This window comes from Rhinolophus sinicus, linkage group LG04 (genome assembly GCF_036562045.2).
Source record: "Rhinolophus sinicus isolate RSC01 linkage group LG04, ASM3656204v1, whole genome shotgun sequence".
In the NCBI taxonomy this organism is placed as follows: Eukaryota; Metazoa; Chordata; class Mammalia; order Chiroptera; family Rhinolophidae; genus Rhinolophus; species Rhinolophus sinicus.
In genome coordinates, this window is record NC_133754.1 from 82,644,165 (window position 1) to 82,671,436 (window position 27,272).

Consider the following 27,272-nt stretch of genomic DNA (forward strand, 5'->3'; position numbering starts at 1 on the left):
TCCCCACTTCTCATGCTTTCAGTTGTTTGTTCATTTTATCTGGCTTTAACACTCTATGGTAACTTTCTTTTGGTTAGTATTTTCATGATACGTCTTTTTACATTATTTACATTCAATGTTTTATTACTGTCACACTTTTGGTGTCTTCTTTTAAACAAGAACCTATATTTGAAACTTAAAATCTATCTCTTTTAACTAGGAAGTTTAGTCCATACAGTCTTATCGTAAGTATGATTTATTTAGACCTAAATCTGCCATCTTAAATCTTTATCAAAACATCTCCTGGATTTTTCTTCACCCTTATTTAGGTTACTTTATACAAACTGTATTTAGTGTTGGACTTTGTGTGGCAAAACTTCTCAGGTCTTGAATGCCTCCGAGAAATTTTCATGAAATTATTTAATAATAATGATACATCATGGATATCAGCTGAATATGAAATTCTAGGTTCTAAATCATTTTTCTTTAATACGCTAAAAATACTAATCCATAGTTATATTGCATTTAGAGTTGTTGAAAAATTGTTCAGCTAATATTTGGTCTGTATAAATAGTCTCTGTGTATGCTTTTAGTTTCTAATCTAATCTTATATTCTTAAATTGTACTATAATTTGACTAGGTGTTTGGTTTTTGCTTTATTTTTCCTTACTTCTTCCCTTTGGCACTCTCTGGAGCCTTCCAATCTGAATTGTTTGTTTTTTTTTTCCTTTTAATTCTGGAAAATTTATCTCCATTATTTTTTAAATATATTCCTTTGTCTAAAATTTCATTTCTCTCTCTTTGGGGACTCATATCTAGATATTAGAGCTTGCACTATAATTCCACATACCAATTTTTCTATTACATGTTCTATTTCTTTTCTTTTCCTTCTTTCCTCTGGGAGTTTTCCTAAATGGTTGGCTGATGCCTTAATTCATTCTTCTGCTGTATATAAACAGTCTGCGATTTATATTGTGCTCTTTACTTAAATTATTATTATTTTTTACTTTATATCTACACTCTTTATTTTTCTTCCATATTCTTCTATTCTTGTTTCACATTAATGCTTTCCCCTGTCTCTCTTAATATGTTTATTAGGCTAATTTTGCTTTCTTGGTCCTTCTCTTACAGTATTTCTGGCTCAGATGGGATTTATAATACACTGGGATGTTTCCCTTTTGAAAATGTTGTGGTCCTCATATGTATTGATATGTTGGCCTATGAACTCATCTTTCCTCTGGGAGGTATTGGCTACTCTAAGAGGAATGTGGATAAAGACCAAATACCCATCCCATACCTGTACCAGTCATTACTTGTGAGCTCAGGAAATGATTTGTTGAGGGAGCATCAAGTTTTGTGCTGCGGGCACCAGATACTGTAGGCAATAACCCCGACTCCACAAAACAACTCCTTGGGTTCTGATCTCCTTTGAAGGAGAGGCAGCATTAGAAGGAGACACTTACAGACAATAAGTCACTTGCTCTGTGATAAGCTGAGAAAGGAAGGCCTGGAGGGGGAATATGATAACCTGATGTAAATTAGTTAGTCCCCACCTGATTTATCAGTTCCTTTCAAGCACAGCGCTCATGCCTTGCAGTGATTTTACTCCCAAAGACTCCGGGGCCAGTGGTGTAGGTGTAAGTTACTACAGGGGTGAGCAGGAGGGTGCTTGTCCACAGACACGGGGGACCCAGCTTCAAGAGTTCTTTCTCTTATTCTAACCTCTCCCAGCCACACCAAGTTGTCTCCTCCTCCAGGTCAAAGCAGCTACATCATTCAAACATCCCTTAAAAAGATCAGTGTAAGTCACTCCCGGGGTTTCTTGATGAAATCTTCCAGGTGTTTTAGGTTGTATTACCTTTTCCCTACCAGTTATACACACACACGTGCGCGCGCGCGCGTAAATTTTTCCTTGCATATATAGATAAAATGATATAAGTACGGTCATTAATAACGATATAGAACTATTTTTGTTATTACTTTTGTAATACATTGTTAAGCATGTTAATACATTTTAATACTGCTATGAAAAAGCACTCCCCCTGCCCCATTTACTTGGAAACTAGTTACCTGTATCTCACCAGAAAGTACTGCATATTTTATTCACAGTTGGACCAGATGGATATGCTGGGAAGGAGCTGATCACATGCATGGGAGGAACAAGGCCAAAATGTTTTCTTTCACTGACAGAGGAGTGGGCAATAATGATATCTCCTAACATACATTTTAAATGACATTCATTTTATATATTTTTATCAGAATCATTTATGTATTATAGTGTATTAGGAAAATATACAAAAGCCCAAAGAAGAAAATAGTCATCTATAATCTCACCAATGTTATTAGCATTATTAAAAGTTTGGGTATACCTCCCAGGAAATTTGTCTTCTTCTTTCTAACATACTTATAAATTTGGTTTAAAAAGTTGGAGTACACTGTGTACATGTTTTGTAATTTTTTAAATAATTAATAGACTGAAAATATTTAAATATTATTATCTATTCTCTAAAATGAGGTAATTTTATAGCTGCATAGAATTCCATTATGTAGATAAACAAAACTTAATTAATTTCATAATAGACATTTGAGATGTTTCAAATTGTTTTGTCATTACACATGTCACTGATAGAACCATCCTTTTTACATAAGTGGTTTGCATAATTTTAGTTGTTTACGGAGGATGTATTCCTAAATGTTGCAATGCTGGGTGATGGGTGAATTTTTTTAAGACTTTTTTCCTCTTGAGGTATTACATACATACTAAAATACATGAATTTTAAGTGCATTGCTCAATGAATTTTTACATACGTGTATCCTTGTGTAACCACCGCACATTGTAAAATGTATAATATTTCCAGTTGGGTCAGTTTTTTAATGATTATTGATGTATATTGAGAAAAATGTATAAATTTAAATTTTATTTGTGTCTTTTTTCTGCTCTGCACCTTCTCCAATATTAGTTCTTCTATGTGCCAAACTTACAATTTTTATAGGCAAATTTGTAGATAATGGTTATTGTTATTGTTTGTACAGCAATTGCACTTCAAAGATACCTCTTTCTTAGGGAAAAAAAAAACCACCTAATTGTATGATTTGTCATACTGTTACCTGTCTTCAATGATAGCCTACAAATTTGTCCGAATTTTCTTTTGGTAGATTTTGTTAGACTCAATCCTATAGGAGTGAGACCTCTCAGTATGTTTAAAAAAAAAAAAAAAAAAGACTGAAATTATGGAAATGTCTTACTAAAAATCAAATGCAGTGATTTGTTGACATATGAAAAATTTAGCAACTCTTATCCTTGCTAATATAACTTAAAAATTTATATTTGTTTTGCATATCATTTAAAATTATTTGTGGCTAATATTCAGTCATTTTTACAATGACTGAAATAATAAGGGAGCCCAGGCAAGGCCAATACTTGAAAGTACAGAACAAAATCATTGCCAAGATTCAACAAAATTATCTCCATGAGCCAGTGTTAATTCACATCATTCACGTATTAAGTTCTGAAGAGCGATATGAATGGTCGTGGAAACAAAATTGTATCTACTTCAATATAGTTGAAGTATGGATGCATAAGATAGTTTAAAAAGTATATTTTTAAAGCCCAGGGAAATCATATTATGAGATCAAGTCACAAACACATATGCTCAATTGTATAAAAATTGCAAAGAGTACTCAGTAGTGAAAAAGCTTATCTAAATGACAATTCACAAAAGGAGGACTCCAAGAATACTTGGTTAATACAGATTTTAAAAGGTAAGATGAGACCTTCTGAAAAAGGAAATTAGAGGTCTAAAGAAGTTATCCATCAAATTGAATTGAGATTCATAGTCTGGATGTTTCTCTCTTCTATTTACATAAGAAAAGAAATAGTAAAAGAATGCTTTGGGTCACTGTAATGTGTACCCAGGCACTTTTCTCTCAGATCGTTTTGTTTGCCAATGTGAGCAGGAAGCTGTCCTTGACTTTGTTCACTGAGTTCCAGCTGATGTCTATAGGAGTTAAAGGTGGAAGACAATGTCTCCACACAGGGGACTGTCAATATAGAAACAATTGAGCTGCTCTTTGAATGAAGTTTATCTCTCTGAAAGCAAAAAGACAAGTCAGTCTCTTTCTGTAACCTCATCTAGTTTGGAGACTTGCTCTAAGTCACTCTGAAATGAATCTAGCTAAAGCCATTTTGAACACTGGGTATCAGTTCCTTCATTTCCATATGAAAGCATTGTTTGTACTTTTTCATACAAAAAGCAGACTTGGTGCTACATGCTTCCAGGAAAGATTCTACACATTTCATTTTTCAAAATAGCTTTAAGTTTATGTTTGGAACTGTAGTTCAAAAGTTGTGTTTAAAAAGAGCAAGGCTTGTAAGAAAAACATATTGGGAAACTCTAGAAACCTCATGAAATACTAGAGTTGTTCTTTCACTTGTTAGTCAAGTTGTAAAGTCAAGACTGGTCATTGTTCTTGGCTTTAGTGGCATCAATGGTATAAATAGGTATTTAGGGCTGTTTCTTTCAGAGGTGTGTTTAACACTCTCCAGAGGACAGCCTGCCATGGGAAGTGTTCAGTTAACCACCAGGGATGAGAAAGACTTTAGTGACAAAAGCTAATTGTATATTTGTCAGAATCTAGAAAAGAAGCTGTGATGTCATTTCCCACATTAACTCCAACTATTCTTCCCATGGTTACTGTATCTCTCTCTGGCTTTGTATTATCATCCCTAGTCTAATTTCCTGTTATTTTCACCATAAGTATGCTGACACTACTGCAGGAAGACTAGAGAATCCCAGAAAGCAGAAAGTCATAAGAAAACTGAAATATTTTTAAAGAAATATTGATGGAAAGTGACTAATACTGCATTATTGCTTTACTCAGGTGATTCTTGGAATATATGTGGAAATCATATGGTTAAACAGAAAGGCCAAGGAGAAAATATTGTGTAAGATTTGATTCCTAGATTTTGCCTAGATATTATAGCTCTGATTACATAATATCTAAACTAGTTATTCATCGCTGCAGTTCATTTTAATCTAAATTTGGGGGTATTAAATGAATAAACCAATTATTTCTCTGGTAGGAAACATAAGCATTATACTTTGACTTTAGGTATTAGAGAAATCAAATCTATTTCTGAATCTCATGAAAAAACTATAGAGACTTATGCTCAGAAATCATATTTAAAACAACCTTATTTGAAACATGATAAACAATGTCATTATTTTATAAGGGGTATACATAATTCAGTTTTCATTCAATCATTTCATGTATTTTCATAGGATTTAAGTAAGAAGAAATAGCATAAGATAGGACAGGGGTAGCCTTGTATTTGGGAGAGTGAAATGTGAAATTTGTTAAATTATTTTCAGAAATTTAAGAAATTAATCAGTGCAGTAGAGTATACTTTATTTGTCTACAGGAAACTGGAGAAACACATACTTCAGACTAATGTGTAATGACAATGTTAGCTGCAATTTAGCAGTGTAAACATATTATTGTCTAAATGACAGAAGTAGTATCTATTGACCTTAAACAGAGCATCTCTTTGCTATTTTTTTCTCTCTCTTTTTTAAAAAGTATGTCCATTAATATAAATGCTGGAAACAATAAAGTAGAATATCATCGTCTCCTGGTATTCAAATTCAAATACAATTATTCTCAAGTATAAGAACAATGATGAAATGTAATTAAGACACACACAAAAGTTCCTTAATCACATAATTGCCTTCCTTTTTTAAAATTTCTTTGAAAAATAATGATTTACAAATAAGCTTACCAGTAATAATGTCATCCCTACCACATACTGGTTAGAAAGCAACTGCTTGAAGATTTCAGTTTAATATGTAGCACATGTTTGAAGAGTCATGAAACAACTTGACAGCTTTAGAAATAGTGCTTTTTTGGGGGTAGATTTGACATGATAAGAAAACAGCACACACCATGGCAGAGAAAAGGGAAGTGACACTTAGTTTCGAAGCAATTCCAACATGTGGTGGGTGGTAGGCATAAAAATATGACCAATTGCCAGAATAAGAGAAAAGAAAATATGGTGACTCAGAGTAAAAGGATTGTGTTTATTTCATTTTTCTGTTGACTAAGGAAATGGCTGTGCCAGTGCAAAATTGTTCTATTTACAGCTAAAGACATGCATGGTAGAGCTTCCCATGGGTCTTGAGTGGGGGCAGGTATACAAACAATGTAGGCCTTAGAAATATGTCTTGTTGTTAACATTCCATCTGCTTATGCTCTGGCTCCCCTGTTGTAATCATCTATAATGTTTTGATTTGACGTTCAATCTCTTTACTCCAGAAAATTCATCATCTTTCTCAGTGTTTTATTCTTTTTGGCCTTTTATTTTTTTTTATGCTGGATGATTTTTCTGTGGTTTATCCTGACACAATCTGTTTTTTTAAGTTTACTGTAGTGGCAATTTTACTCTTTAGTGCACCCCAATGTGGATTTTGATTGTTGTTGTGTTTTATTCTTTTATAATTGTTTTTTTTATTTGGACATTGTTCTTACATCTTTGCCTCCCTTACAAGATGGTATCTAAACATGATACTCAGCTTTTATATTTCAGAATGTATGTAGCCTTGCACCTTTTTTAAAGGACAACACTCAAATGTTTTCTGATATGTTCTAACTTTAGATCAAAATATTTTGATAGATCAGCTTTTTTGATACGAAACATTCATTCACCTGCAAAAGGTTTCTAGACTAATGACAGAGCATCAGTTAAGAGGTGTAGCTCCTTTAATGAAGACATTCTATGTGTTTTATATGGTGAAATAACTGGAAGATCATATCTAAAGAGTTCTCTGTACAACTTCACTGGTTCTGTCGCTTTGTATCACACTTCTCAGTAGCCGACTGTACATCCAAAGGTGCCATGTTTCTACTTGTCCCTTTCTATTTCCATTTATGCCAGGTACTGAGACTTAACTCTAAATGGATTTAGAAATTTACATATGTATATTTTTTCTTTCTGTGACAAGGATGAGGAATCAATTTTATACTGTTCTTGTTCAGATCAAAGGTAGCTGTCTGTCTTTTTGGAAGCACTGCCCTCACAGAGGTAGTAACATATAAAGAGTGAATCACAGTTTGTTGCATCTTCTTGTAGAATCTCTTCAATGTTCTATTTGAGAGGGTGGAGAATGCAAGTGGTTATTCCAAAATTGTTCTGTTAAGTATATCCATCCATATTGAGTCCAATCAATGAAGATTCAAACATGAAGTTTGTTTTTTAACTAGTCTTTCCAATTTTTATCCTTTTGTGAATTTGCATACACATCTCATTGGCATACTGGAAACCAAAGAGCAGGTAATACTAATGTAATGTTATATTCACCAGAGAGTTTTCAATAATTTCATCACGATGATTGTATCTCATTTTTATTCATGGTGTTCAAGACTATGCTCTCTCAACTTACTAACATCTGTTTATTCACTTGAGGCAGGGACCACAATTGCTATAGTTTTTCCTGCTGTGTTCAGTACACTAATTTCTATGTAGAAAAAGATGGATTAATAAGGTAATTTATCAAGTTAAAATATTTTCTGTGGTAATTTGAACACTGTATGGATCTAAGATCAAGATTAAAATATAGAAAAGAAAAGCAAAAGCATTATATGCATTAAAATGTATAAGCCTTATAAACACATATATGTGCATGTATATGTCTTAAAAAATGTGATTTGCTAAAGTGATCAAAGGTTTTTTATTATTTGCTAAAGTGTCCAAATGTTGTTGTGGTACACACATGTCACCTAGCAAAAGCCACCATCTTTTAGATTGTATTCACCAGTTTTACTTAATGCGAAGGTTAAAAAAAAAAGTGGCAATTTGGTCCATTGGAAGCCAACAGAAACCTAATTTATTGCATGTACTCTATGAAGGCAAATGAATGTGTAGAGTCTCCTGGAATAAGCAAGGCCTCCAAAACAAGGCTTTGTAGATCATCTGTTTAAAATTCTCAATGGAGTAATATATTTCAGGAAGACAATGACTCATAAGGGTCATCAAATGATAAAATTGGAGAGTTAAGCTAGAAAATACAAATGCTGTGTGTATTAGTGTCCTTTGCTGTGGTAACAAATTACTATAAAATTAACGGCTTAAAACAATGCAAATATATTATAGTTCTGGATATCAGAAGTCTGAAATGCGTTTCATTGGGCTAAAATGAAATTGTGTACAGGACAACTTCTGAATGCTCTAGGGAAAAACTCTCTCTCTCTCACTCTCTCTTTCTTTCTTTCTTTTTTTTTTGCCTTTCTAGCTTCTCAAGGCTGTCATATTTGTTGACTCATATCCCTGTATCACTTTAACATCTTCCATTGTCATATATCCTTCTGTCCCTTTACCTCTGTCGTCATATAACTTCTGACTCAAACTCTCCTATCTGCCTCTTATAATAATAATACCCTTGTAATTAGATTGCGCCCACCTGGATAACCCAGGATAAGCTCTCATTTCAAGATTCTTAATCACATCTTCTAAGTTCTCTTTGACATATAAGGTAACATATTCACAGGTCATAGGGATTAGAATATGGACATCTTTTGAGAGGTCATTATTCATTCTAGCACACTAGGGAAATCAGAAAACTCTTGAGAAAACAGGAAGAAGAACTCCATTATAAGATTAAAATTTTGAAAGTTCTAGAAATAGCCTTATCACTATATACATTGGGCTGACTACCAATTTACATAGGCCCTGTATACTAATAACATAAATTCAAGAGTGTGTGTATGTGTGTGTGTGTGTGTGTGCGTGTGCGCACTCGCGTACATGAGCACATGTGTAGTAGAAATAACAAACGGGTAATCTTTAAATGAGCATCCATAGTCTGTTGGAATCAATAAGTATTTCAGTTACTAAAAGATGTAGGATAGAGTTACATCATCACTCATTTTTTAAAAATTAGAATTTTTTTTTAATCCTTTGCAAGACAATTTTCACAGATCCTTCTAGGTTACTTGGGACACATGATGATAATAAGAGGAGACTTGCCATCACAAAATTATCAGTGACCTTCACTGTTCCTCACATTCTTTAGAGAGAGAATCTGAATTCCAGTTACCATCTGGTGAGTTAGTGGCAGAAAAGAACAGGAGGCAAACCTCCAGTTTCAAATTTAGTGTTTAATTATTAAAGATAGAAATGGCTTTACCCCTACCCCAAATCTAAACAATATTTAGTTGCAAACATCTACACAGGTGCCAAAATGTGTAATCTTATTTGACCATTTGGTTTTTCGATATATGTTGAAAGATTTAATTAAAGGTGAGTTATGTCCTTGAGAATTCTATTTTACTAAGCTGAAGTACTGGTAATATAAATTACACTGGAAAGTTACCGTTATATCTCAAGCTCATATGAAGTAATAACCTTCTTGAACATGAAGAAAACAGAAATAACCATCGTGGCCACTAAAAGGGAGAAAATAAATGATTTATATATAAGAGATGCCAGTACATTTATATGAATCACCTATGAAGGTCAGAGATTGTTATTGTATGCTAGTAACGAATAGATACTCAGATATGTTGGGGCACTACATTTTAAAAAGAAATTCAAGATTTCAAACGTTTGAAGGACTTTCACTGATTATATATCATTGTAATGTTAAAATCGCCTCTCATTTTGTTGCATTATTAGACATGGTAAGCATAGAAAGTGCATAGAAAAAAACACACAAAATCGGTAGTGGCAAAAGAAGCTCTTTTTTCCTTCTCATTTTTCAGTTTTCACAATTTATGCATTAATATTCTTTTACTGTTTAAATTAAAATGATACTTAAAAGTTAAAGTAGCATGTAAGGGATGATTAACTAGGTGTGCCAAAACACTTTAAAAATAACTACATGTAAAAGCCCCTAATATTGGGAATTGTAATATTAATTATAGTTTATAGACTAAGGTTATGAAGTGTTTGCATTTAATCTATTAACTCTGATAACCAGAATATGTTCTGAAAAGCCTGGTGCTTTGTTGTAGAGTTTGCAGGACAGAAGATGAAAAGAAAAACTGAAATGAGATAAAGATGTAATTTGACTACTAAGATTGTCCCAGAGACTAGTAAAATGTAATCTAATTAACTTTAGTGCACATGGCATAGATATAGAGTAGATATATATGCCATGTGCATAGTTGGTAAAGTATATTTTGTTGTTTATTTCATAATGTGAGCACTTTCATTTTCAGAGGTAACTTTTGTTGCCTGTATTAAGACCAAATTTTAATGAATGACTTCAAGTATTGTTCAGGGCAAGTAGCCACTACACTATTGCAGTTAAAGCTGAAAGAAAGTAGGCCATGCCCACCCTTCCTGGGTATGTCCAAATGAGGATTTTACTTTGCATGTTCTACCCCCAAAAGTGAAAAATGGATGGAAAAATGTCATGATTTAAAGTAAAGTAAAACATTTTGAGTCACTTTTGTTTTGATGTAACCATTGCCAATCAGCCACATCAAGAGTCAAATAAACTCGCAAAACACTTCCTTTTATTTTCAAATAATATCACAGGAAACCTTCTTTACCTTTATCAAATCCCTGAGTCCTCCATTCCTCTCACTGTATCCAAACTTCTTCCTCACCCTTTTCTTTGCTATGGTTGAGCTGAAAAATTTATGACAAGTTGGTAGTTCTTGCAACTGACTAGAACAAAATTGGCATCAATAAACTTACTGCAAATCTACTCTTTGTCTTAATGAGAGACTTTGTTAAAAAATAAGTAAATATCACTTATTAATGCTATTAGAAGAGCTAGACTCTATTTATTTCTAATTTAATCCCTCAAAAAATTGTGAAATATTTTTCTTGTTCACTGAACGATTGTTTTACTTTCATGTCATTTTTTAGTGAATCTTTGAACTTTTCACTAAATCATCAGCTATTTTAGACTTTAACATGCTTTTCCTTACTTACATTTGAATTTTGACTCTCTGTCAGAGTTTACCCAGTGGACACCAATAGTGGATTTCTAAATGTTTAGATAATTCACTCCAGATTTCATCTGCAAACAGTGAAGAGCTACTGGAACTAAGTAGTTCTGTCAGACACAGAAAATGACTGTTCTCTTATCTAAACAAAAGATGTTTATAACAATGCATGTTTGTCACTCTTCAAGCTGATTTAAATTATTTGCATTTCTTAAGTCTATTTTGAAAAGACATAAAGAATGTGAATATTGCTTGGTATTTTAAGTGCTTTTACATTTTACTAAAGCACAGACCCTTTGACAATGGGTCAGGAAGAATGCTTCTCTGGAATGGAGCCAGGGGCAGTAATAGGGAGACTGTGAAGTTTGGGCCAAGTTTGGGGAGTGGGATCTAATACTGAAACAGTATTATCTCTTGCCTCCGTTACTTCACAACAAGAAGCAGTGAGGAACTTAAGGAGCAAAACAGCTTGAGCTAAGGTACCGGTCCAGGATTGTACAAAGATATTATTGTACAACTGTCATTACATAATTTTGAATACTGAAAATATAGTTTATTTGTTGTCTAGGACAAACTGTCCCCAGCACCAGTATGGTGGTATCAAAATGTTGTGTAACATATATTAAAACAAACAAAAATCTTTATTTAAACAGGGACTTATGTAGTTTTAATGTCATGATTGAACTGATTATGTTGTTTATAATCAATGAGTGAAATGTAGAAATTTTCTTTTAAGAAATCTGCTATCCCCCTGGAAAGAAATATCATATGAACAAAAAGTGGAGGAGATGGAGAGACTATAAAGTAATTCAAGGACTTTAAGCTAGATTTCTTCGTACACCTTGGATGCTTATAGCTGGGTTCTAGATCACAAGGTAGTGTAAGAAAAATATTAGTTTCTTCCCCAAAAGATGTCCATGCCCCAATCCCAGGAACCTGTGAATATATTTCATTGCAAAGGGATTTTGCAGATGTGATTAAGGGTAGGGACCTTACAATGGTGAGATTATCTTGGATTTTTCAAGTGGGTCCACTCAATCACATGAGCTCTTAAATGTGAAAGAGGAAGGCAAGTAAGTGGGTCAGAGAGATGGGGGCATGAGAAGGATTTGCTGGCCTCTTGCTGGTTCTGAAATGAAAGGAGCTGCATGCAAGGACCAGGAAGAGGACTAGAGGTGATGGGGGTGTTCCCTAGGTGACAGCCAGCAACCAACCAGAGATGTCCATCCTGCAATCTCATGGAACTGAATTCTGCCAATACCCTACTGAGCAAAGAAATGGATTCTCCCACCTAGAGGGAGAATAGACAGGATCATAGCCCTTCCCATACCTTGTCCCCAGGACTGTAAAATAATAATTAGTGTGGTTATAAGCCACTAAATTTGTAATTTGTGGCAGGGATAGAAGACTACTACACCAAGGGTTTCCTAAAATTGTGTGCAATATTATGTACATTTGTTATGGTCATTTTTCTGATGAAAGAAGCTATATATTTCATCAGCCTTATAAGAGTTAATAATGTGCTAAAAAAAGCAAGAGTGACTGAATTGAACTGCATTACCTTTTCCCATATTGTAGCATTAAAAACATCCTCATGCACTGTGAAAGCAGAACATTTTTCATTTTACATATTCAACTCGGAAAAGTGTTTTGTGACAAACAACTGAACACATGAGCACTCAGCTTATTGTTCTCTTCTCTTTAGTTTTGCCCTCCATATCTCTAAACCAGGCAACATTTGGTGCTCATTTATTATGTTTCCTATGGACTATGAGATATTGTGGTTGCTCAGGGTGGACTGTGAGTTCCTAGAAAACAGCATCTTTTGTCTTGTTTTCTGTTTTGTTTCATGCTTTTAACTCTCCAGAAAAACTGTGCCTAGCAATGGTAAGTTGTATAAAAATATCCACATGCTTGAATCAAAAAGTAAGGTTCTATCTCAAGACAGTGACCTGGATTACGTATCATTTAAAATTCTGTCCAGACCAGTGATACAGTCTATATATTCACTTAATCTTTATATATCTAACTCATTGTTTTCTATAAAAAAAAATAATAGTTTTCAGATTTCTATGGGAAAAATATCTCAGAACCCTCAGATTAATTTCCAAGATGAGAGTTGGGCAGATGATGTAGAAATACTGGTATCAAAGCTTTGTCATCTCCCATTGATCACCTTGACTATCTATGGAATGTTTTTTGTTTTTTGTTTCAGTGTGGTCTAAATGTACCCAGGCTCCAGTGGAACAAAGCTTAATATTCAGAAATGTAATCAGTAGCTTAGTGATATTTATTAAACAAACCATTCTGGACCAAAGTTTATTTGGGTAAACTTCAAGATTCACAGATAGAAAAAAATACTGGGGGCAAGTGAATACATTAAAAATTAAACAGAAGGGGGATGAGAATTTGATAGTCTCATTTTTTTACGAGGTTATTTCAGAATGACTTGAAATTGTGGAGTGATCAACTGCTGGCAAACAACAGATCATGAGAGAAGATGATGACTGTGGATGACTGTGCATGTGGTAATCTATTTCATGTTCAATCTTATTTAAATATTTTCATAAGATATCTGGAAATGGTGAAGCATTAATAAAATATGCAGCGATTTCTCAGTGAAAAGATGTGCTGAGCATTCATAGAGATGGAAAATGAGAAAAACAAAGCATAGATAAGTTTGAAATCTGTAGAAAAAATTAAGAAAATGAGATTCAACTTGCACTAATGTGAGGGAGTGTGTCTATTGAAAAATAATCAGAACCAGATATTCAGTGGAAAGAAGACAATTGGAAAGCACTCAAACCAAACAGAAAAGAGAGGAGAGGATACTAAACAATAAATTAGATGAGAATGAAATACTGTGTCAATTCAGGAAAAAAACTGAAAATCATCTTGGTGACCATTTAATGTTACCAAATATAAAAGTATACCTGAAGTAGAGTCACTTTGAGACCATGTTCTTATTCCTCTTTTCCTATGTTACAGAACTCAGAGAAACTGGAAGGAATTTAAAAATGAACAGCAAATACAATTAAGAGTGTCAAGGGATTGGTTGATATAGTGAGAGGGAAGAAATAAAACACAAAATCCTTGGCTAAAGACTTTTGGGGGGAAGATAAGTTTCAGAAGTCTTCAAAGGGTTTATGTACTGTCAGTAGAAGGTGATTCCATTCAATGAAAGGGAATTTAGGCAGAAGCACAGGGAGATGAATATAAATTCTGAAAACATTTTTCTAATTTTGTAATACTAAAATCTAAAGTGTATCAAATAGTGCTTGATTCAAAGGTCTGCTTTGTTTTTGTTTTTGTTTTTTTGGTGTTTATAACCCATTTTGAGATTTATACTAAAGACCTAGGAAGACAGTTTTTGGAAAATTCTTTATGCTCCTATCATTCTCTTCTGATTATCATTGCTCTTTGGAGGCCTTCACTTCATAGGAGTGGTGTATATAAATAACTACTGATTTTATAACCTAGCTTTATAATAAGTCGTCATATCTAGTAGGGCAAATCCCCCTACATTGTTCTTCATCTTTAAAAATACTTTTCTATTTTGTCTCTTTATATATACTCTGTGTACTTATTGATTTTAATGGATTATTTTATTAGTCTGCTCAGGCTGCCATAACAAAAATACTGGGTTGCTTAAACAACAGAAATTTATTTTCTCACATATCTGGAGTCCAGAAGTTCAATATCAATTATTAAAACACAGACCAATGGAATAGACTCGGAAACCCATAAACACATCCACATATATATGGGCAGGTAATTTTCAGCAAAGGAGCTAAAAACATACAATGGAGAAAAGAAAGCCTCTTCAATAAATGGTGCTGGGAAAATTGGAAAGCCACATGCAAAAGAATGAAATTAGACTGCTATCTGTCACCATGTACCAAAATTAACTCACAATGGATCAAAGACCTAAACATAAGACCTGAAACAATAAATTACATAGAAGAAAGCATAGGTACTAAACTTATGGACCTTGGGTTCAGAAAGGATTTTATGACTTTGACCTCAAATGCAAAGGAATTAAAAGCAAAACTAAATTAGTGGAACTATATCAAACTAAAAGGTTTCTGCACTGCAAAAGGAACCATCAATAGAACAAAAAGGCAACCAACCAAGTGAGAAAAGACATTTGCAAACAATGCCTCTGATAAGGGGCTAATATCCAAAATATATAAAAAAACTCATATATGATATATGATGGCTACTGTTGTTATTTCGTATGGATAGTAGAAAGTGGACGTCAAGATCAGTTATGACTATTTGGACAGTTTCAATGAGGACTGTAGTAGATGAGTATTTCTTACTTTGTTCTGAATATGTGTGTTTGTGTGTGTGTGTTGACCAATTCTTTTTCTTTCTTGTACTGTTCTTAGTGAGAGCTTTTCAGATGAAGAACTTTTTTGATAACTGGTAAGCAGAAGTAAAGCAATGGCCATCACTATTTAAAGGTCATCATGATTAGATGAGGTGAAAGAGAGAGACATAGGGCTACCTGGTAGGTTCATCTTTTCTTCACTCTCTTCTGCTCCACAACAAGGTCTTGTTCCTCACTGCTGTCCATCCCCAGACATGTGGCTGCAGGCTCACTGGGGGCTTAGCTCCCTATGGGCTAATCCATGGCCCCCTTTCAGCAGCTAGATGTGCTAGATTACCCATCTTGACTGGTTGATGACTCCTCTGATCTTTCAACTCTCTTTTTCAACTTTCACTTTGCTTCCACCAGCTTTCCCAATATGGAGTAAAGTCTTCTTTATGACTTCTTTACTCTTCGATTCATACTGGTTTTTCTCTCCTGATGGAACCTTAACAGATAAAACATAATTTAAGGTGTGTTTTTTCTCCTTGTTATCTTTCACAATGTTTTTTTTGTTTTTTGTTTGTAATAGATGGTACACTGCCTTTGTAAAAAGAATTTTGAAGACTTATGTCCATTTCATATTCTGGAATAGTGCAAATAAAATGGACAACATTGTTTGTCTTGTTCTTTTGTTGTTTTTGGTTTATATACCACATATCAGTGAAATCACATGGTTCTCTGCTTTTTCTGTCTGACTTGTTTCGCTCAGCATTACTCTCTCAAGATCCATCCATGGACAACATTGTTTACAGATGAAAATTTGATAGAAGTTATCATGCTTTCCTTGGCAAGTTGAGACAGTTAGACTTTCAATATGATTATTAATATTTTATTTGATCTTCAACTTCATTAATATTTTTGATTTTTTTCATAAAATTCTGTAAAATAGTATCTCATAATTCATTTACTTTACACTGCATCTTTGATTATTTTCCCATAATTTTTTCTAATTTTTTGATTAGGTTGGGCATTGAGTAGTATGTATAATATCATTGCTTTTCTAATAGAACCAAGTCTTGATTTTACTTATTAATTTGTAGAACTTAAGCTTACTACTATTCTGTTTTTATTCATTAATTAATATTTTGTTTTTAATAATATAGTTTTTAATAATTGCTTGAGTTACTTTTTTCTCTTTTCTCATTTTTTTCACTTAAGTTTTTATTCCTTTTATTTTCAATATGACTTGTTTTTAATACATATTTAAGGTTCTGCTATGTAGTGTTATTGCTATTGATACCTTCAAAATATTTTACATTTTGACCTTTTTTAATCCCAAGAGTTATTTTAAGGAGATTTGAAAAATTCTCAGATAACTATGATTTTGTTTTCCATATTTGTTATTAGTTTTTAATTTATTTACATTGTGAGTTTAAAAGGATTGCAAACTTTATAACTATATTAGGAAAAGGAGATGTAATGTGTAAATAATGGACAACAAAAGAAACAAAAAAGTATTTAGATGTATACTAAAAGAAAATTTTCTAAACTTAAAATTGAAATTGTACATGAAAGGATACACATACATCCAGGGTAAAATTGATACAGAGCAACAAAAACACACTGGTAAAATTATTGTATTTTTAGATATGAAGAAAAATACTATAGTTAATGAAGAAAAATAATCAAGTTACTTGTAAGGTGTATTCTCTACAGCAAAAATCCACAAATGCTCAGGGAAAGACATTTGACTCATACGCGTATGTTATACCAAGCCAGGCTACATAAATACAGTGAGATTATATCCAAAATTTATGCTTACATAAGACACAGAAAAATCTGAATTAAATTGTCTGAAATTATGGATATAACTAAAATGTTCACTGATTTAAAACCATCAAGCATGGTTCAGTCAAATCTCCAACTTCATTTCTCTGAGATTTTCTTCTCTCTTTTCTCTCTGTGTTGACAACACACATAGATGGGTAGAAGATGACTATATATCTTCTAATAATGACTTCCATACACAAACTTTTTTATAGAAAGAAGGATTGCAAATGTTTTTACAGATGTCATTATTAAGAATGAACAAGTTTATTTCCAGAAATAAACTTGGGGTTAAACTTGCCACTATGCCCATTCATTTAACAGATGCTTCTTGACTGCTTATGCTCTTCCAGGCACTCTTCTAAGCAACTGAACCAATTCACATGTCCAGTTGATTCTATGCACCGAATGGCTTAGGCCTAGCTACCTGGACTAATCACTCACAAACAGATGGAATTAATCTTAGACCAATCAGGATGAGCCCTCAAATTAGGGTTCTGTAGTAGTAAGCACTGACTTCACCATTTAGAGTATTTCATCGTCATTTGTATGATGTTTGGTTGGTTGAAAAGGGCAAAAGGGGTCAAATATATGGTGATGGAAGGAAACTAGACTTTGGGTGGTAAGCTCACAATGGAGTATACAGATGTTGTATTATAAAGTTGCACACCTGGATTTTATATAATGTTATTAACCAATATTATCTCAATACCTTAAGGAAAAGAATTGGAAATGGAAAACAAATTTAACAAAACTCTTCATTCAGTACAACCTGTAGCATTGAATTTATTAATTTCCAGCTAATTAATATTCTAATTAAAATACCTTAGAAGAGGAAATATGAATATATTTTAAATATTCAGAAGAAATTTGGAAAGATAGTATTTGGAAAACTATGAGAAAAATTTTCTCCTATTTAAACAGTTTCAAATACTTTTATTGTACCATCTTTACCGCTCATACACAGTTCTGGAATGAAGTTATTAATATTTATGAGAGAACACTTATTTACAACACATTTATTACACAGGCTAAAGAAATATATGCCCCTGAATTTAAGTCATTTTTTAAAATCAGAAATAGCTGATTGACCATGTTGTAAGTAAAATCTAATTATTTGGAAGATGTGATTATAATATTTTTTTAGAATTATATTTTTATTATTTTCCAAGAGATTTTGTAACCTAAAAAAAAATCTTTTATAATGATACAAAGTTATAAATCCAATTTAGCACATGAATCGTCATGCTATACTAAACCATTTTGGTTAATTCTCCTTTAAAAACTTGCCAGGAGGAGATTGATCTTTCCTTCTTGGAATATGATCCCTGGGTTTAGAGAATTCAAGAGCCCTGTAGATGACTAACAAAAATTGAACAGATGACGTTTTAATGACAGCTGAACTAAATATTTTGTAGCTGTTTCATAAAAAAGAAACTCGGAGGATTTGCTACTAGTAAGTGAAGAATAACTAAAATGTCATACCTGTTTTTATAAGAGGTCAGACATTCTATTTGAAATTGTCTAAAGCTATGATTGTATCTCAGAAATAGAAGACATGAATATGGGAGATATTATAATGCTTATGGTTGTTTGGTAGAAACATTTGAACTTTTACTTGAAGATAAGGACAGTTACCTTTGTAATAAAATTCCTAGGCTATTGGTCATTTTCCCACAAACACCTTTAAATAAAAGTTTACTTAATTATGCCTTATTAAAAATTCTACAATTTAATAATATCTGACATGCATTTGAGACAAGGGGAAACTAAATATGGCAAAATTTCAGGATACTTTATGAACAAACTATTCAAAATCCTGGATTCCTAACCTGTGACTCATTGAGCTTTGCTGCCTAGGTGAATTAATTTATGAAAGTAACCAGATAAACCTGGTTTTAAATTACTCCTCCATTAGTCACTAGTTGTGTATTTTGGGGAAAATCACTTGATCCTTTTCAGTCTCGATTTTCTTAACTATAAAATGGAGATATTAAGGCCTACCTTTTTTTTTTTTTTGGTTTAATAAAGATCCAATTAGCTGATAAGATAGAATTATATTTTAATGAGCATAGCCATATGCAACATACTAAATCCATTTTGAAACAAGATCAAGGATAAATTTAAAAATGAAATCCTAAATGTTGTTTATTTCTACTAATGTCAAGTCACCTATAGTGATGTTTCTGAACCTTGGATGCAGATCGGAATGATATGGGGAGATTTAAAAATCACTGATGCCGGGACCCAACCCCTAAGTTTTTCTTTAGTTCTCTTGGTTATGTGGACACCAGGATTTTTAGAGATTGACCTAAAAGATAAAGATTAATTATTAGAATTTATTTTGAATAATAGTTCAGCTATTTTTGAATAACAGTTATTTTTGAACAATAATATGTACTTACTTTTCAACTCAATTAAGAAGCAGCAGATTTAAACAGCCCTAAATATACAACTGTTATCAGCAGGTCCAGATTATTTGGTATTTCCAATTGATTGTAAGACCCTACTGAACTCAAATTAATGAGTAGGTCCTTATCATGCTGACACAATGACAAACTTTAGCCTAACTTAAACAATATTTTCAGCATCATTCTTTCTCTATCTGGTGAAGTAAACCTGCTATTTTATGTAAAAACAAATAATCAATTTGTGACTTCAAGTTAAGTTGAAGTTAAGACACGCTCCATAAAAGTTGAAAACATTATCAAGAATAACATCTCAAGGAGATACAATAAAGAGCAGGAGTATTAAATAATATCAAACTAGAATTAAGGAGAAGCAATATGCTCAGCCTTCTTTTCTTCTCATTCTATTCACTTCTTGGGTGACCTCAACCTCTCCAGACCCTTGATTACCATGCATATGCTGATGATTTCAAACTGCCATGTGCCCAGACTCTCTCCCGATCTCGACACCTATGGCCAACTGTGTATGTGACATACTCAATTATATATGCCCAAGCCACTTCAAGACCATCATGACCACAAGTCTTATTAAGTAACACTGGTTGTGGACACTCCAAACATATTAGGTAGACCTCGAGCCATTATTTGTTCAGATGACGAGAATGATGATGCCAACTCGCCTCATGAGGGTATGAAAAGGTTTATTACTCACCTAATGAGGTTTTATGGGGAGATATTTAATGTTATATTTAAATAAAATGCATGGTGAATTTGAGGCCAATGTATAGTGATCTCTGTAAAAACAGGTAAGTTTTTACTTAAGAAAAAAGTGCTCCCATTAATTGCCATTTCTTTAGATTCTGTCCCTTGGTGATGTTAAATCATTCAATAACTCTTTGGGCTATAAGGTGAAATATTGAAACTGATGTAAATAGTTTAAAGTTACACCATGTGAAAAATTAAGCTTTAGTTTTTAAGGAGGATTGGTCTTTAATCATGCTGTTTTCTCTAGTTAATAGCCTCATGATTTTGTCCTACAGTTTAAATCTCAGAAGAGAACCTTTGATTGCTACAAAGTGCTTTAGTACATAAACTGTGTAGTTTATGTTACCAGAGTTGGCCAGACTTGATGAGAACAATTAATCATAATAGTCTTTACAATGGCAGAAATGAATGGACTTAATTTTTTTCTTATTGAAAGGAAAAGAGGGAATAAAGTCTCTTGGAATTTATCAAAATAGCTTATTGAAAAATTTATAAGATGCTTAGGATAAATATTTACTGGATGTTTTCTGTTAAGTTATTTCATTATTGAAAGTATCTTAAATTTAATTTTATATTAGTTTCTCTAAAAATGAATTTGACCAAAAATAACCACACATTAGTCTTTTTTTGAGTATATGAATAAATTTAGACTGAAAGTGACAAAAATTGTTTTCAAAATATAGCATATACAAATCTTCGGTTACTTTATTTTAATTCTATGTTACTTTTCATAAAAATATTTATATCCAAACATGTATGACCTTCTTAAAAATCTTAATTCATTTAAATTGAAAGAACCATTTGCATAACCCTGGACAATACAAATGAGGTTGCCTCAACTATGTTAGTTGAGATTATTTTATTTTGCTATATTGACCTATATAGTTCTATCCCAATATAGATATTTTAGTAGAACCTAGCAGATAAGTATAAAAAATGTCAAATTAAATGGATTCTATATTCAACAACATGCAGGTCTTGGCTACCCTGAAACCCTCTAACCACAAACACCTAAGGATTCCAGATAAAATTTTACATATTTATTGAAGGCTTTGCTCTCCAGATACCTGGAACAATGGGATAAGAGAAGCCAGGCCCACGGGATTGCAAACTTGGTGATAATTGCACACTCTTCAATGGGGCTTTTACATGCCGCAGTTCTTTCAGGTCCTCTAATTTTTCCATAAAAATTATTTTAATCTTTACAACAACCCTCTGAGGTCGGCACTATTATCCTAGTTTACAAATGTGACACTGAGATGCAGAGACAATACATAACTTGCCCAAAGTCACACAGGTTGTAAATGGCAGACATGAAATAAAAACCTAGACAATATGACACTGGAGTCAGTAGATTTAACCAGTTCATGGATTTGAGACAACAGGCTAATCCCAGGCTCCAAAACAGTCTTTAAAGAGATTAAAAAATTGATAGAAATTATAATGAAAGAACAAGCTAGTAAACCAAGAATAAACATATTTGCAAAAAGACCTAAATAGAACTTGTAGAAGTAAAGAAAAAGTCATTGAAAGTAAAACTCAATTTACTTTGGCAGATATTACTTTAGTAAACCATTGCTATTAAATATATTGGAATGTTGAAATTATAGATTAGGTGAAATTTGCTATGTATATTTTTCTGCCAGCAATTTAGGAAATGAAAACCCACTATGTGCTTGTGTACAGTAAATTTTAAAGCTTCATAGTTTCATGCTGCCTTAACACCCCCACAAAGAGGCTGTGAGCCCCCGACCCAGATGACCAGGATCACCAGTGTGATGAGACCGGCCCTGCCACAAATCGCCCTTTTGGCCCGGACTGTGATCTAGTCACATCAAATACACCAGTGAAATCCCCTTATACCTTTTAGCTTGTGTGCTGCATCCTGACCCCTGATAAAGGCACTTGCCCAGAGGGCCCCTTCCTCCTCATCCCTCCCTCCTCCCTCTCCCCCCCACCCACCTCCTTCTCTCTTTCAGTTCCCCACCTGCTTAGTTGAACACACTCCTTGGTGCTCCCTTTACAGTGATTCCCTCTTAGCGTGTTTTTCTGGGCCTCTCCTGTGACTTTCTTGTGGCCACATTTGACTGACCATCTCATAAAAGAATACAAAACAGCTGGCTCATAAAACTTCTTCAACTTGCACTTGCCCGTAACCAATCACACAGGTCATAAAATTACGATCCTCTAATGTACCCAAGTGGAGGAGAACCAGAATGTTGGAAAAATATTGGAAATGTTTGTCATTTGGAAAATACATGACAAATATTCTTAGACTAATATATTTTCTGAGCTTTAATATTAAATGAAGTTTTAAAAAAAATTACTGTCATCCCTGAATTTTCAAAAGCTTACTTTTCTTATAATTAAAAAACTCTCACTAATAAATCACTGTATATTTTATTATGTCTTCGTATATATGTGTACACACACACACACACACACACAATCTACAATGTTCAGTTATCATAGTCACCATGAACTTGGTCTGAAATGGCCATTTCCATTCTGAATAATTACAACAGAAAAATGATCATAAATTCCAATATCTATGGGTATAGGATGATTTTCACTCTGTTTTGACAATGAAGCACATAGACCCATTGAGATATTTTATAAATGAAAATCAGAATTATCACTGAGAATATTCAAGACTTCAAAGTCTGATATTAAACATTACTGTCATACTGAGAATGAAATTAATTTAAATAATATTCGTGCTACCCGAAGTTTTTAAGGAAAATGATAGAACTGAAGAAAATATTTTCCATTCTTTTACCACGGGAGACTAGTTTAGATATAAAGTGATCTTAGAGTAAAACCTTAAATCTAGATTTCATGTACAAGGGGCATTGGTTGCACTCAGCTTCATAAAAATCCAAGCTAAAGCCTCAATAGGATTTTAGAAAGGAAATCTTCTTTTTAACATTTAAAAAGCATTTATAAAATTAAATGTATTTTTTCTCACCATGGATTACACAGACTAACTTTTGGGGGTTAATAAATGTGACTAATGTGTTTCAAATAATCTTTATTATTTTCTTCAATTTATTTTCTTTGATTGATGTAGTCAATTGAGTTGTTATTATCTCAGGGAATTTTCTCTGATTTCCAAAATCTTCTTTTTTTTTCCTAACATCACAAAACATCTTTAAGTCAATCTTAAATTATATTAAAATAGGCCTCTTCATGACAAATCAATATGTATGAATGATTGACTATGCATCAGACATTTTGCACATCTTGCGATAAGAAGTCACATCCTGGGGAGATCAAGTAGCTTGCTGAGGGATTCTCTAAGGAGTAAACCTGAGTAATCAGGGCCTGTGTGAATGAAAAAGTTCAACTATTCCCCAGTCCACAAGCTACCTTCTGAGGTGACAAGAGAGGAAGGAAGTGAAGATAGTAGGACTAAAGAAGGAGGGAGAATTCCAGATGACATTTGGAAGAAATAATTTCTTTCTGTTTTGAATGCCTATATTCAAAACAATTATTTAAACCCTCTTGTCTCTCCTAACAAACATTAATTTTAATTATAATAATAATATCTACCATTATTGTGTTCTTACTCTGTCCCCGTAAACTTTTTAAAGGGCATTGCATGCATTCATACATTTAATTTGTACAGCACATTTATGAGGTTGCTGCAATTGTAATTTGTAGTTTGCCAATGAAAATGAAAAAAAGGTTAAACGGCCAGGCATGATCACAGCTGGCACATAGCAACAAAGGCTACCCTTAATTCTTAAATAAATCAATGAATAAATAAACACTTTTGAATCTTTCATTGTTTATGTATTAGAAGGTAAGGAAGTCTTATCTAACTAGCAAGTATTTTTCTTATATATGTTATATCCTCACATTTTCCTATTTCTTTTTCAATGTTGATAGCAATAAGATTGTTGAGAAAAAGTAAAATTTTTTTCAAAGTTTTAAAAGTATGAGCTAATGAATAGCTTAAAAGAATCAGGTCAATTCATACTAGTAACATCTAACACTTCATTCAACCATTTATTTCTTACCCCCTTTCATCTCAGTTATAATCTGACTTGATTCAATTTCATTTTAAAATCTCAAGGGATGTTTTGAGTATTTCTTGGTTTCCCATAATGCTGCACATTTGTCCTACTAATTCTCAGATGGATGATTAAAGAATAGAGAGGACAGCTGACTAGCCTGAGATCACACTGGAAATATTGACATTCAGGATTAGGGCCTATTTCTTAACCCTGCATTTCCTCTGCCCCAGAACCTTTAAAATTAATTAGCTTCAAAAAAAAAAAAAAAAGAGTAAAACAATCACACAACCCATTCTCATGACTGAGCAACTGAGTCATAGAATAATAAGAATTCAAGGATCACAATTCAACAATCAAAGGAAAGAAAGGAGACTAATAGAACTTTGCCTTGAAAATATAAAATTGAAATAAAGACTTAAATAGGAAAACCAGAAATTGCTATGATAATACCAATGGCTTGCCTTAGTATATCTTTGATCCTTTCCATCCTGTTCTTCATCTTCCAGGCAATGATTAGTCTCCCTCATATATCTTTTTGGAAACATGGTATCCTTTAAATAAAAAAATATGCTGTGGTGTGCTTCTTTTACTTAAAGTTATCCAATTTAAATTTATTTGATGCAGTTGAAATGTACATGTTATGAAGCATGTAAAAAGCTTGTCTTTAAACAAGGAATAATAAAGTTCAAAATTTTTAAGAACACCTGCAAAAGTGCCTCACACAATCCTCTGGCAAAAATAAAATAACTAACCCAACTACTTAGACAATGGAATACTTGATTGGAAAGACATGCACGCACAAGAAAATAAAAGAGAAAGCATAATTTCAAATTGCCTGGGTGATTACTGCACTAGAATTCATATTTGATAGTGTTATTAGGGAGTTTCAGTCACTTACACATCATTAACATGTGGGCTATGTTGACAAATATCTTATGTGTGTTCGATTATGACCCATTGATTTAATTTTCAGAAACTTGATATTTCTCAAATTAACCTGGAATGGGCATTTCACAATGACAATTATATGTATTTTACAGGAACATTAAATTTTGTTACATATATATAAAGTCTACAATTCACTAACAATTTAAAAGTGCAAACCAAATTTTTGAAATCTTTATTTGTAAAAAGTAACAGGACTGGAATTAACATTTCCATTTCTTGCAAGGAAGGCAATGTTTATGAGAAATGTGTGAAGTTTTCTATGACCATGATTCATGCCTCACATCAAGGCAAATTCTTTTTTGGACAGTTGAAAAGGATGTGAATCAGGTTTATTAATATATTTGTTATTGTCTCTACTTGAAAGGAGGTTCAGAGATAGGGAGGGCAAAGTAAGAATTTTTAACAAATGTATTAATTTGAAAGAAAATATAAAGAGAACTTACTTTATGCATGCAAAAATTTTCCTGCTTAGCATTACAATTTGTCTTAATTTTCTATTTTCTCTCTCTCTCTCTTTCTTTTGTTTTTCTCTCCCTTTTTCTCCCTGCTATATACTTTATCTTGCACAAATTAAAACCAGAATTGTATTGGAAGAATTCCAAAACAATTAATGATTGACTTTAGTTGAGAATATACAATAAATCACTGACATTGTCCTATTTTGGGACACCTCTTTATGCTAGTTGTTTAAAGAAATTGAAATACATCACCAGCAGTTTATCATCACATATTTAATATTATAGACATCTTTATGCCAGTTATCGTAAATGCTTCTTAATTTTTTCTTCCATATCAAAATATTTCTTCTCTTCAGAAATATTACTTCTGACAATTAAAAAAGCAGGAAATAAATATCAAAAGTTCTTAATATCATGCGTAACATTTTTTATAACAAAGCTTTTAACTGTGGTAATATAGTCAAATAATAAAATTATTAACTAAAATTTTAAAATGATTACCATATCTATATAACATACTCTTACATGTGGCTTAAAGACATAAGCAGAAGGTTAATGTAATGTTTCCAATTTAATATGATATTATATTTGTAATAAAAGCTTTGATTTTATTTAAAAAGATAAACTCTGGGATTTATGTTTTTACAGGAAATGTAATTAACATGTTCACATTTTAGTTTTTAATATATAGGCATATATAAAATTTGTGCTGACTTAAACTTTTAAACAGTACACTTTAAAAAAGTATATTAACAACATTTTTATATAAAACCATGAAAATAACTTTCTTTCAAGTGTGAAAAATAACTTTGGTATTTAGCTTCGGTTTTTATTTCCTGTTCAATCTTTTGACTATTTTTCTATAGACTTTTTCAATTTACTATTTTTTTCTTAAATGATAACCACCTCTAAATAAAACTGAATCATTCTAACTAATGATCACTTGGCAGATTAAAAAAGATAAAGTATATTTGGACCATGATATATATTTTAAAATACACTATCATTGTGCTTACCTTTTAAAAACCTACAACATTAATCATGTTTAAGATACACATTTTCTTTTTTTGATTGCCCTTAAAAGTCCCCAGGGGTCTTCTTTATAGTTTAGACTTTTGAGCACAGAAATTTTGCCTGGATCCTCTGAGCTTCTGGTGAAATATCTGACTCAGAGCATGTGTTCAATAATTGTTTTATGATAGTTCAATAAATGGAGTCCAAGTGGTTTAGTATGTACATAAACTGTGTTGTTATACTTTCTAATCATTTCTTTCAGAACATATTTACTCGCGTCTTCAATGTTGTTCATTTATCAATTTATTCAACAAGTATTTTCAAAATATTTAGATAAGGAATTGACTCTTCGTAATGAAGGAACAACAGCTGTCCAATCCTCTGTTTCTATGTTAATCACTTGAATGTGACTCAGCCCTTGCATTCCTAAATCTTAAGCATCTGTCTGATCCATTGGCTGGGATCTGAGCTGTGGCCTTTTTTTAGCTCATACTATCATCTTGTCATCATGCTCTGGTATGAAAAAGTTCAGAACTATGTGGAAAGAAAGTTTTTTGTCAATTAAGTAACATATAAATTTTGACTTTCA